Consider the following 12,379-nt stretch of genomic DNA (forward strand, 5'->3'; position numbering starts at 1 on the left):
GGGTTCAGTCGCTGAGCGGACCGCAGGTATTCCAGGTTCTTGTGGTCCGTGTAAATGATCACGGGGTACACTGCTCCCTCCAGAAGGTAGCGCCATTCCTCCAGAGCCAGTTTGACTGCCAATAGCTCTCGGTCACTGATGGTGTAGTTGCGTTCAGGCGCTGAGAAGCTCTTGGAGTAGAAACCGCAAGTAACCATCTTCCCGGAGGAGGACTTCTGCATGAGCACTGCTCCGGCTCCCGAGGAGGAGGCATCCACCTCCAAGGTGAACTGTCGGTTTAACTCAGGACGGTGGAGCACAGGGGAGGAAGCAAATGCCTGTTTCAGGGAGCCAAACGCGGCGTCGGCCGCAGGTGACCAGTCCTTTGGATTAGCCCCCTTCTTGGTCAAGGCGGAGAGAGGTGCAGTCAGAGCAGAGAAGTGAGGGATGAACTGACGGTAATAGTTTGCGAATCCCAGAAAGCGTTGGATTGCCTTCAGTCCGGAAGGAGGGGGCCAGTTGAGAATTGAAGAGACCTTCTCCGGGTCCATCTGCAGACCGGTATCGGAGATTACGTAACCCAGGAAGGGAAGAGAAGACTGCTCGAAGACGCACTTCTCGTACTTGGCGTACAGACGATTCTCTCTCAGTCTTTGTAGTACCAGCTGCACGTTCTCTCTGTGGGTCTGGAGGTCCAGAGAGAAGACCAGGATATCATCAAGATACACCACCACACAGACGTAGAGAAGGTCCCGGAACACGTCGTTCACCAATTCCTGAAAGACTGCTGGTGCGTTACACAGGCCGAAGGGCATCACACAGTATTCATAGTGCCCATCGCGAGTATTGAATGTGGTCTTCCATTCGTCCCCAGAGCGGATGCGGACCAGGTTGTAGGCACCCCGAAGATCCAACTCAGTAAACACACGAGCTCCTCTAAGCCGATCAAACAATTCGGGGATGAGCGGCAGGGGGTATTTATTTTTCACGGTGATTTGGTTCAATCCCCGGTAGTCAATGCATGGGCGTAGGTCGCCCTCTTTCTTCTTAACGAAGAAGAAGCCTGCTCCAGCAGGAGAGGAGGATCTCCGAATGAATCCCCTTGCCAGGTTCTCCGTGATGTAGGTAGACATGGCCCTTGTTTCAGCAGGAGACAGCGGATATATCCGTCCTCGAGGTGGTGTAGTTCCCGGAAGTAGGTCGATGGCACAGTCGTAAGGACGATGTGGCTGCAGTACCTCTGACTCCTTTTTATCAAAGACGTCCGCGAAGGACCAATAGGCCGAGGGCAGTCCCGGTAGGGACTCCGGAACCGGAGGTCGTCGGATGGGCTGTGCTGTGTTACGAGGGGGACCCGGGGAAGCGTGCCAAGATGGTATATGGACAGCTTCCGCCGGTCAAGGTCCACTGTGCGGTGTAAGGGACCGCTGCTATGGTGGGAGAAGAATGAGCGGGTTGCTGCTAGCGATCGTCTGGAATGTCACAGACGATCTGCGTACACCTGTCCGCCCTAACCCGTGAGGGTTGTATGGCACGGGGCTCACAACTCGGTGTACCTGTTGCACGGGGACGCACAGAGGTGCCTACGGACGTGTGCCAGCGGGAGTCACAGGAATATGGCACGAGGGTAGCACAGAGGTGCCCACGCACGTGTGCTTCAGAAACCAGGTGAGTCCGACAGAGATTCAAGGAGCTCACCTGGGACAGGAACACAGCCTATTAAACGGAATACTGCCGGAGCAGCAAGGCAGGGGCGAGACCTGCAAAATACAATGACGTCTGTACAGTGGCGTGGCAGCACGCTGCCAGACATCCAAACATAGAAGGACGGTCGCGCGCCGCCATGATGGCAGGAGGGGTTTTTAAGGAGATGTAGCTCCAGCCAAGGGCGGGCGCGAGACGGATGTGACCCAATCATGATCTGTGACGTCCTGGCCCGGCCAGTCAGGATTCAGCACATCACCAGCCTCGTTATCTGGCCGTGTGATACCAGTGAGCGAATCAGAAGACGTCACGTGTGCTCAAAGGCTGCTACCAAACCCGGAGCGTGGACATGATCCTCCAATTCCCAGGTCCTATGCTTCGGTCCACGACCGACCCACTCCACGAGGAAGTACCTCTTGCCCTGAACGATTTTTGTTTTAACCAACCTCGCTACTTCAGGGTTGTCGGACGAGGAGTCGGCCGTCGGCCACCAATCATGCCTGGCCTCTAGAACTCTGGTCCTTTTGGACCTGAAGAGGCCCACGACCTTGGAGGTATGGTCCCAGGAAAGTACATCGTTCCGTAACCTAGGGGGAACGAGGGTCTGGCCAGGTGGCACCAGGTCTAGGGGAGTGGGTGACCCGGTGGTCCCGAGGTGTTCCTTACATGACCCTGCCCAGGACGAGATTTCCCCTGTTGTCCAGTTGAGTATCGGAGCATGCCGTTTCAACCAGGGGAGTCCTAGTAGGATCTCATCCGTCCTTTCTGGAAGCACCAGAGAGGACACCTGCTCATGGTGGCCTGGTGGTACTTCCATCCTGAGAGGGACGGTGATCTGGGTAATGGGTTTGACAAGTAGGGACCCGTTGAGTACCTGGATACTGATTGGTTTAGGCAGCAGGACCAGGGGAACAGAGTACCTAGTTGCCAGGGAGGCTGAAATGAAATTGCCGTCAGCGCCAGTGTCTAAGCAAGCCAGGGCAGGGAAGACAGTGGTGCTGAACTGCAACTGGGCGCTGAGGGTTAATTTAGAAGGAGAGGCAGCGTCTAGGGTTCCTCCTCTGATGGAAACCAGACACTGTCTCTTTTCCGATGGTTTTGAACATCGGGTAGCTACATGTCCCCTCTGCCCACAGGCAAAGCAAACGACCGGCGGCCGAGAGCCTGTGGTAGAGGAGACCACTTTGGAGACTTCCATAGGCTCCACAGAGTCATCAACAGAACTGGCTGGGAGACTGGTCTGGTGGGGAAGGAGAGTCAGAGGCTCTGTAGGCCAGGTAGACGTGGGTGCCGAAGAGACCTCGAGCCTCCGCTCCGCGTGGCGGATGTCTATGCGAGAAGCAAGCCGTATCAAGGCCTCTAAGGTGGTCGGCACATCACGCGTGGCCAGCGCGTTTTTGACGAACCCTGACAGACCCTCCCAGAACACAGGGACAAGGACTTTATCTGGCCAGTCCAGCTCTGCGGCGAGTTTCCTGAACTGCAGTGCAAAGTCCCCGACTGAAGTGGACTTTTGCCGAAGGCGTAGGAGTCACAGCGCGGAGTCATGGGTGACTTGAGGCCCGAGGAACACCTTTCTCATGGCCTCAAGATAAACTGGAAGGTGATTCACCACCCGATCTCCGCGCTCCCACAATGGCGTGGACCATTTTAGCGCTCTCCCTGTGAGCAGGGACTGGACGAATGCTACTTTCACCTTCTCAGTAGCATAAAGAGTGGCGGACATCTCCAAGTAGGTGGTAACCTGGTTTATGAAACCACGGCACTCGGAGCTGTCGCCGTTGAAGCGCTCTGGGAGCGCAAGGTGAGGCGACTTTCCGCTCAATTCCACAGCCTGAGTAGCCGCTTGGGTGGCAATTGTCGCTAGAGCAGCCTTATCGGGGGAAGACCGCTCCACAGCTGCCAATCGTGACTCCAACTGCTGCACATAACGCAGCAACTGCTGCTGCTCTTCTGCCATAGCCAGACCTTTGGCGCGACCGTAATGTTAGGAGGGGGACCCGGGGAAGCGTGCCAAGATGGTATATGGACAGCTTCCGCCGGTCAAGGTCCACTGTGCGGTGTAAGGGACCGCTGCTATGGTGGGAGAAGAGTGAGTGGGTTGCTGCTAGCGATCGTCTGGAATGTCTCAGACGATCTGCGTACACCTGTCCGCCCTAACCCGTGAGGGTTGTATGGCACGGGGCTCACAACTCGGTGTACCTGTTGCACAGGGACGCACAGAGGTGCCTACGCACGTGTGCCAGCGGGAGTCACAGGAATATGGCACGAGGGTAGCACAGAGGTGCCCACGCACGTGTGCTTCAGAAACCAGGTGAGTCCGACAGAGATTCAAGGAGCTCACCTGGGACAGGAACACAGCCTATTAAACGGAATACTGCCGGAGCAGCAAGGCAGGGGCGAGACCTGCAAAATACAATGACGTCTGTACAGTGGCGTGGCAGCACGCTGCCAGACATCCAAACATAGAAGGACGGTCGCGCGCCGCCATGATGGCAGGAGGGGTTTTTAAGGAGATGTAGCTCCAGCCAAGGGCGGGCGCGAGACGGATGTGACCCAATCATGATCTGTGACGTCCTGGCCCGGCCAGTCAGGATTCAGCACATCACCAGCCTCGTTATCTGGCCGTGTGATACCAGTGAGCGAATCAGAAGACGTCACGTGGGGCACATGCTCAACCTCCTGCATCTGGGTCATAAAGGCGGGATCTTCGGTTTCACAATGTGCAGAGCTAAGGGAAGTCTTGCTGCTTCCCTGAGCATCTATCCTTTGCACACTGTGCAACCACTCCGACCCTCTGCGATGCCGAGCAGGAGGGCACATGGCAGGCAAGGCAAGGGATGGGAGACCACTCCATTCCTTACAAGGAGTAAACCACTAGGTGTCACCCTTCTGCTGCATCTAGGAGGAGGAAACTCCTGCAGTCTCCCAGGCCTTTGGCGCTGCTGAGCAGGAGGGCTCGCGGCAGACAAGGAATGGGGGACCACCTCATTCCTTGCAAGAGGAGAGCCACGAGATGTAACAGGGCTGTATAGTCTTCAGACAGTTCTCGTGGCAAGAGGAGCCCCATCGGGTGATTTCACCAGTACCCCAGCTGACTGACGGTTCGTGTGTCCGTAACCAGGGGAGTCCCAGCAGGATTTGATGAGACATGTGTGGGAGGATGTAGAGAGCGATGTTCTCGGTGTGCAGGGCACCGATACGTAGTTCCACCGGCTTGGTGATCCACGAGATGGTGTCAGAGAGGGGTCTCCCATCTACAGAGGCAATCACGAGGGGTTTGTCGAGTGGAGTAACAGGCACCTGGTACTTGTCCACCGTGGTCTGCTGGATGAAATTGCCTGCTGCCCTGGAATCGAGGTACGCCTCGGCCGTGAACCGCGTCTCTCCCGTTGTTACTTGAACAGTCTACGTAACCGGGTCTGAGAGAGTCCGAGCACCTAGGGTGGCCTCTCCTACCAGCCCTAGGCTTTGGTGTTTCCCGGCCTCTCTGGACAGGAGCGTAGAAGGTGTGTGCCCTCTTCGCAGTAGAAGCAGAGGCCCTTGGCGAGCCGTTCTGCTCGGCGTTGTTCGGACTGCCGCAAACGGTCAATCTGCATGGGCTTGTGGACAGAGACACCAGACGACGTTGACTGAAGTACAGCGGGCTTCTGCGGAGGAGAGGAATGCCGTATCGGACGTCTCTCACGGGACACCTCTTTGGATCGTTCCTGGAATCTGAGGTCCACGCGGGTGGCTAGTGCGATCAGGGCATCCAGAGTAGAAGGAACATTGCGGCCTGCCAGCTCGTCCTTAATACGACTGGAGAGTCCTTCCCAGAAGGCGGCGGTGAGGGCTTCATTGTTCCACCCCAATTCTGAGGCCAAAGTGCAGAAGCGGATGGCATACTGCCCCACCGTCATGGTCCCCTGGCGTAGCCTGAGGAGTGATGAGGCGGATGCGGCGGCACGTCCGGGTTAGTCAAAGGTGGTTCTAAACGCCTGCAGGAAGTCCTGGATGTTAGTGGTTACAGGGTCCTCCTTTTCCCACAAGGGGTTCATCCAGGCCAGTGCCTCACCCTCTAGATGGGACATCACTTGGTCGGAGGCAAACAGGTGCGGAAGCAGCTTGAAATGGAGGGAGCACTGGTTTAAGAATCCTCGGCAGGTCTTGGGATCTCCGGCATATCGGGGTGGAGAGGCCAAGCGGAGTTTAGAAGCTTCCGAGTGAGCCGCTGCGGGAACCGTGACCGTGGACTGTGCAGTGGTAACCTGAGATGCCAGGGACGTGGCAGTTGCTTGCAGCGTGTTCAGGCGGGTATCCACCGAGGTCCTGAAGGCCAGCATGCGGGACTGAGTCTCGCGCTGTCGTCCGAGTTCCTGCTGCAAGTTGCCCAGCTGGGCCACTAGTGCTTCGGCGGGATCCATGGCCTGTTCTTACTGTTAGGGCCAGGTGGACGGGCAGACCCAGGAGGTGGATCCACTGGGCTGAACACCTCACCAAAGGCAAGGTGTCCGGTAGCCGGAGCACTACAGGTAGCAGGACAGTCCGTTCAAAGGGGTGGAGTGTAGAAGTCCCTGGGACCACGGAGTCACTGAAGGTAGTCCGGGTGACGGAGCTCAGGTTCGGAGGCCGAGATGTTGTCAGGCAGAGTCCGGAACCGACGGAGCAAGAAGACGGGTCACCACAGGGATCAGAGATGGTATGTACTGACGGGATGGCGGACAGTCACCGTTCGGGGTTCGGGAATCGTCAGGATCGGATGCCGAGGCAGGAGCGGCTCTAGGAGAGAGATAGGTAAGTATACCAGAAGACACAAGGAGACCTGACTCCTAGCTTAGCAAAACACGAAGAACAGGCCCCGCCCACTTGGTAAGGATCCCCCTATATACCCAGTACCTGATCCTTCAATATCCTGTTGGAGGACACTGGCCCTTTAAGAAAGGGTCAATGACCGCGCGCGCGCCCTAATGTGCATGCGCGAGGCCCGGGTGCCAGAAGCCAGGGCAGAGAGCGGTGAACAGGAGGCAGGAGAGCCGGGCTGGAGCAAAGCTGCCGACGGGCGCCGGGAGCGGGGACCGGGCCGCCTGGGGACCGCAGGTGATGGGGCCTGGAGACTGTGGAGCGGGGGACGCCTGACAGAGGAGCCGGGGAGCGAGGCAGGGAAGCCGGGGAGTGTGGCAGAGGAGCCAGGGAGCGAGGCAGGGGAGCCGGAGAGCGTGACAGGGGACCCGGGGAGCGTGACATTATCTAACAGTGCCCAGCCCTGTCATCTGGCTAGGTGAGGCTCCTAGCCAGGTACAGCGAGTGTAAATGTCCTGGTGTGCTAGTGTGTTTGTAGTGGCTGGCACAGTTATGTTGGACTTGGGCTGTTACCTTATTTTTGTGACACCTGGTTACCGCAGGGGCGTCACATATGAATCGCTGGTGCTCAAATGCCATGCTTGAGTCTTGCTCCCACATTTTTTGCGGCTGCTTTTCAGCCCCTAAACATGTGCAGATTGCCTGACAATCACGGTAATACCGTAGCCATGTTGACTACTGGCATTAATGTAATTGGCCTAAGACCCAATAACACGACATTCGGCTCACTCTACCCCAAAACAGTGTCTGGAGAGCTGCTGGAGAAGGTATAGTGTATTACAGTGATTATTGCGTACACTCCTTGCTGCTGCAAAATAAAAAATCTATTCTATTCTCTAATAGTACTGCTGTTAGCTTTATTTAGTGTAGGGCCTAGCTGCTGAAGAAGGGATTGTTTAATAGAGGCATCTAGGAAGAGAATATATTCTTAAAGTTCTTGCTGTTACAACATAAAACTAACAGACCTTTTCAGTGCTAACTCTAATCTATTTTATTCACTAATAAGATCACTTAGCTGAATTTAGTGTAGGGAGAGTTGCTGGAGAAGGGCTAGTGTAGCATTAGAGGCATCTCGGCAGGGGTTATTGTCTAATATTCCTTTCTGCTGCAATATAAAAGCAAAAGTACTTTTCAGGCCTACATCTATTCTACTATAGTCCCTATTAATACTGCTTTTACCTGTATACGTAATTTAAAATGCGCAAGTGGGGTGTGGTAATGGACAATAAAGTAAATGTTCCACTGATGATGGTGCATGCAAAAACCATGGTCGTGCGCCAGGGAAAACTGTGCCTGCTGCAGTAGCACAATTAACACACACATCATCTACATATAGCTATCTGTCCCACTTTTCAGGGGTGCACAAGATACCACTCTTGAAGCCAGAACATAGCTAACAGGTGTGGGGTTGGATGGCAGATAATGCTTCCAGTCTATTTCCCAGCAACACCCTATCTTCCACACAATCCAGTCTCAATAGCCAAGAGTCTGGACCACATAATCCTCACCCTGATCCTCCTTCCTCCCACCATGACGAGTCCCAGTAGACAAGTGATCCCATACTAGGATACTCCAAGGAGTGCTTTACATTTACATGTATTGATTCTGGCCTCTCATCCTGCACATTTCAAGAGGGACAAGAGCAGATTGGGTGCAGTGATATCCAAATATATAAGCAGCCACAGTCAGAAGAAGATGATGGTGGCGAACCGCAATTACTGTCTATAGAGATGTATGAGGATGACACAGTTGTTGTCAATAAGTCATGATGTTAACTCAACAAGTCAGGAGGGAGACCAGAGTACAGATGTGGAAAACGAGGTGGTGGATGATGAAGTCACTGAACCAACTTGAGAAAGTTTCATGCAGAGCAAGGACAGCAGTGCAGAGGGGAAGGCATCCGCAGCACCACTACAGGCTGGAAGAGGCAGGGGAGTAACCAGAGAGAGAGGATGGACAACTATTTCCCCAGAGCACCCACATGTGCCAAATTCCCATGCCAAGGTCAGATGTTCCCCAGTCTGGCACTTTTTCAAGAATGTGCAGATGACAAAAGAACGCTCATTTGTAACCTGTGCCATACCATGGAAAAGTGACAGTTTAGTCCAGGAGGTGGAAGTGAGAGGAGTAAACACTTGGGTGTCTGGGTTGGAGCCCAGGCACTGACAGCAAGGTTGGCAGACGGTGGTGGCCGTCTGCAGGAGTGGTGGAGCAACGCGGAACTGTAGGACCGGGGTCGGGCGTTGATCCGCCGGTACCGACCAGGGAGCGAAGTGAAGCCAGCACACACAGGCAGGGCCATCGGACCCCAACCAGGCTTGGAGCTGCTGACAACAGTCAAATCCAAATGTGACTGGAACCCCAGGGGTTTCCTAACAGCAAAAGTCCCGATTGAAGGCAACCGTCTGCACCGTGAGGGTATACAGCCACCGCCAACGGCTAGAGACCCAAGGGCCAGCGCCTGCGGGCAAATGGGCTCCTCCGGCATCCACACACTGGGGAACGGACTACCGTTGGGAATCCATCGTAGTCGAACAAGAACACTAAGGTGCAGGGAGAGACAGCCACCATCACCTGTCCAGGGGATCCGTCCATCCAGCCGTTTGGTTTACTGGAGACTTTGTGCCTCATTTGCTGAGTGAGTACATCTGTGCCTCACCGGCCCTGCAGCCCCATCATATCACCGGGCCCTGGGACCACCAACCCCTACCCACGGAGGGGGTAAACAACATCCCAGCTGCTCCCCACCATCGCTCCCGGGATCCCAGTCACCAGCAGCGGTGGTGCCCATCTTCACCACGACTCGTGGGTGGCGTCGCGGACTAAATCCCCCACACCAAATCACCTCCCCTTTCACTCACGGTCGAGGAGCGCCGCTCGAGTCACCGGATCCGGCCCACCGCTCGAGCCACCGAGCAGCAGCAGCAGCGCCAGACCCGAGCGTTAGCGTAGCGCAGCGGCATCCCCTCCTCCGCCCGCGACACATGCCATTTCACATTTTAGTGGTGACCTCAAGCTGTCGTAAATGAATGGGTCGAATGTTGCAGTGGTGCATTGAGGCAACTAGGTTTGCTAAACCATGGAATAGTAAAAATGGCCAAATCTTGAATGGGTTATTATGATATCATGCTTCATTTGGTCTTCAGCAGTAGCATCTGTTTATACGCTTGCATGGTAGTTCATCTGAAAATACGATATGCCTGAGAACAGTGAAAATGAAGCCAATATTTTCCTGCACAGGTGTCTTTGACAAAAGGATTAAGTGTATAATAGCTTTATATAAATTCTATGATAGAACTTGAACACCTTGAACTTTTTGTTGGTTGTTGTTACCATAGAATAAAGAGGATTATAGTTGGAAAGAGATATGTATTTGTTTGGGCACTAGGCATGGGACCGTGATGGGGACAGTAGTTAAATGAGCTATAAATGGAAGTGTAGTGGCCCGGTCCAGATTGTGTCTGTTTCTTTAAGAACATTTACTTATATGTAATATTATGCTATATGTTATAAGTAAAGCATTTTTCATTTGTTGTGTTCTAGCACCATCTACTGGTGAAAACTGTAAGAATCTGAAGTGTTCATTGGGTGTTATCCTATTGGCTAGTTCTTGGTCACATGGCTCAATAGGTGGAGCTATTCTCCAGCCTCTGTCTAGAAACAACTGGAATGAGCTGGTTCTGGCTGAGTCTCCTCTGAGGGAAGACATTATGTGGAGAATCTCTTCACCACAAGACTCCTCCTAGGCCCGAGGCCTAGAATTTCATCATTTCCTGATTTTTACAGCCAATATGCTGAAGGCTTCCTATCCTGACATTGTGCATCTCTTCAGACAGTAGGGCATACTGACTATATACCAGACCCTACTGCACGCAGATTGGGGAAGTTTGAGGGTCTCCCGCCCCACTGCAATATTAGTGGCTTTCGTGCCATTGTCCACGCACCAGCCGTCCACTCCCCATAGCACGCTGGGCAACTGTCTTCATTTGCTTACAAGTACTGCACGTGTCTGAACTAGCAGTGAAATTAACCCCAGGACTCCAGGTCTGTACAATCTTATCATATCTACCCTCTAAACTCAAAAGACTCTGAACCTAAAGCATACCAGTATTAATTCTGAAACAAATCGTGCACTTAAAGCTCCAGTACCCTAATTGCACTTCAGCATTCAACTCCAAGCTGTATTTGCCGTGGCCTACCCACGAGAGACTGTGAAACATATATTCTGTATTGATTTGCTTTGTTCCTGCTATATTAAAGCAACTGTTATCCCCAAGACCGTGTCTGTGGACTGTCCATCAGCTGTGGATACTGTGTGGGGGTGGATAGCAGGGAACATCTGGGCCCTTACAGAAGCACATATGGAGGGAAGGTGGGAAGAAAAAAAAAAGGTAGTGGGAAAATGGGATTGAAAGATATGTTCCACGCTTTACCATGTTATGGGTTTGACGTTATAGCATACTTGCCAACCTTTGAGAAGGGATGTCAGGGAAATTGAGAAGATGGGGAAAAAAAAGAAAGGTATGAACAGTAGAGATGGTCAAACCCAAATTGAAAAGTTTGAGGTACATTCATCGACCCTGAATATGGACTTCTCAGAAAAGTCTGTGTTACTGTTCAGGTTCGGACACCAGATTAATGATAAATAAATAAATAAAATAAAACAAATGGAAACAAAATGATGATTAAAGCAGGATAGTTACACTGAACGAGTCATTGGTTGCAGTCAGACTGTGATTGATTGCCTCAGGACGTAGCAGAGCCAGGATCGTCGTGCGACGTCATGGTGTGGATTATGTCAAAACTGCAGGGTGTTCGGGGGTTAATAAAAAGACTGGGGTTTTTTTTTTGTTTTTTTTTATTCTTTTATTCGGCGTGTCCGCACAGTGTCGCGCGGACACTCCGAATAAAAGGGGGACATATTTGTACGGGATTGATTGTAGAATGTCTGTGATGCCACCCACGGTGTGTGGTGAAGTGGGACGCCACCGCTGCTGTTGTGGGATACCCGGGGGAGATGTAATGGCAGCCGGATGTTAACCCCTCCGTGGGTAGGGATGGTTGCCCCGGGGCCCAGTGTCTCTGTGCAGGGTATGGCAATTGCAGGGGCTTCCACGCCCAGATGGACCAGGGTATAGTTGGTTACTCACAATTGAATGAATCACACGAGTCTTTTGGTAAACCAATGTGCTGGTGGCCGGCCGCCGCGGCCAGTTGTACTCTGGTCCGCCCACCTGGGCTGGTGGTCGCTGTCCTTTCCTCTGCACTGTTTTGGTGTATTGTGGGCTGCCTGGTTTGGAACTCAGGAGTTCGCTCCCAGGTTTCTGTGTGCCCGCTGACGCTGACCCGTGGGATCTATGGTCCCTGGCGGTTTACCTATCCCTCTCTGTGGGTGGTTGTCTGCTTTTGGGACTTTGGTTGGGACAGGACCTGTAATCCTGCCCTCAATCGGTTAATTAGCTAGGCCGCTGTTTTCGGTCCTGGCTTCAGGGTCCGAGTACCCCCTCTGTGCACGGTTTCCGGTCGGGTTTCCGGTGTCGGTACCGGTGGGCTCCAACCCTTCTCCGGTCCTCCTTGGATCTGTCCAGCCGTCTTCCCATCTCCTGCTGATGGAGACCACCGTCTGCCAACTAGCCACGGCACCAGGGCTCCAACCCTGGCACCGTTCAACTTGACCTTCCTCTGCTGGAGCTACACCTAGCTACAGCCCACACTCCTCTCAACTTGAACTCCAAACTAAACTACTTCAGACTCACTCTTTTCCCGCCCCGGGCTGTCTAGACCCCTGGGTGGGTGTTCCCTAACTGCCTGGTCCCGCCCAGTAGTGTGCCTGTCTTGCCCTAAGGGGGGGTGA

The 12,379-nt window shown here is 53.6% G+C and overlaps 1 protein-coding gene across 1 annotated transcript in view; it reads left to right on the forward strand.

Annotated features, from left to right (window-relative positions):
* The window catches only part of LOC142295086 (sulfotransferase 6B1-like), a 116,324-nt gene that overhangs the window by 20,806 nt on the left and 83,139 nt on the right, over window positions 1-12,379 (forward strand). The gene's annotated exons all lie outside the window — the stretch shown is intronic.

The sequence above is a fragment of the Anomaloglossus baeobatrachus genome, chromosome 3 (genome assembly GCF_048569485.1).
Source record: "Anomaloglossus baeobatrachus isolate aAnoBae1 chromosome 3, aAnoBae1.hap1, whole genome shotgun sequence".
NCBI classification, from domain to species: domain Eukaryota; kingdom Metazoa; phylum Chordata; class Amphibia; order Anura; family Aromobatidae; genus Anomaloglossus; species Anomaloglossus baeobatrachus.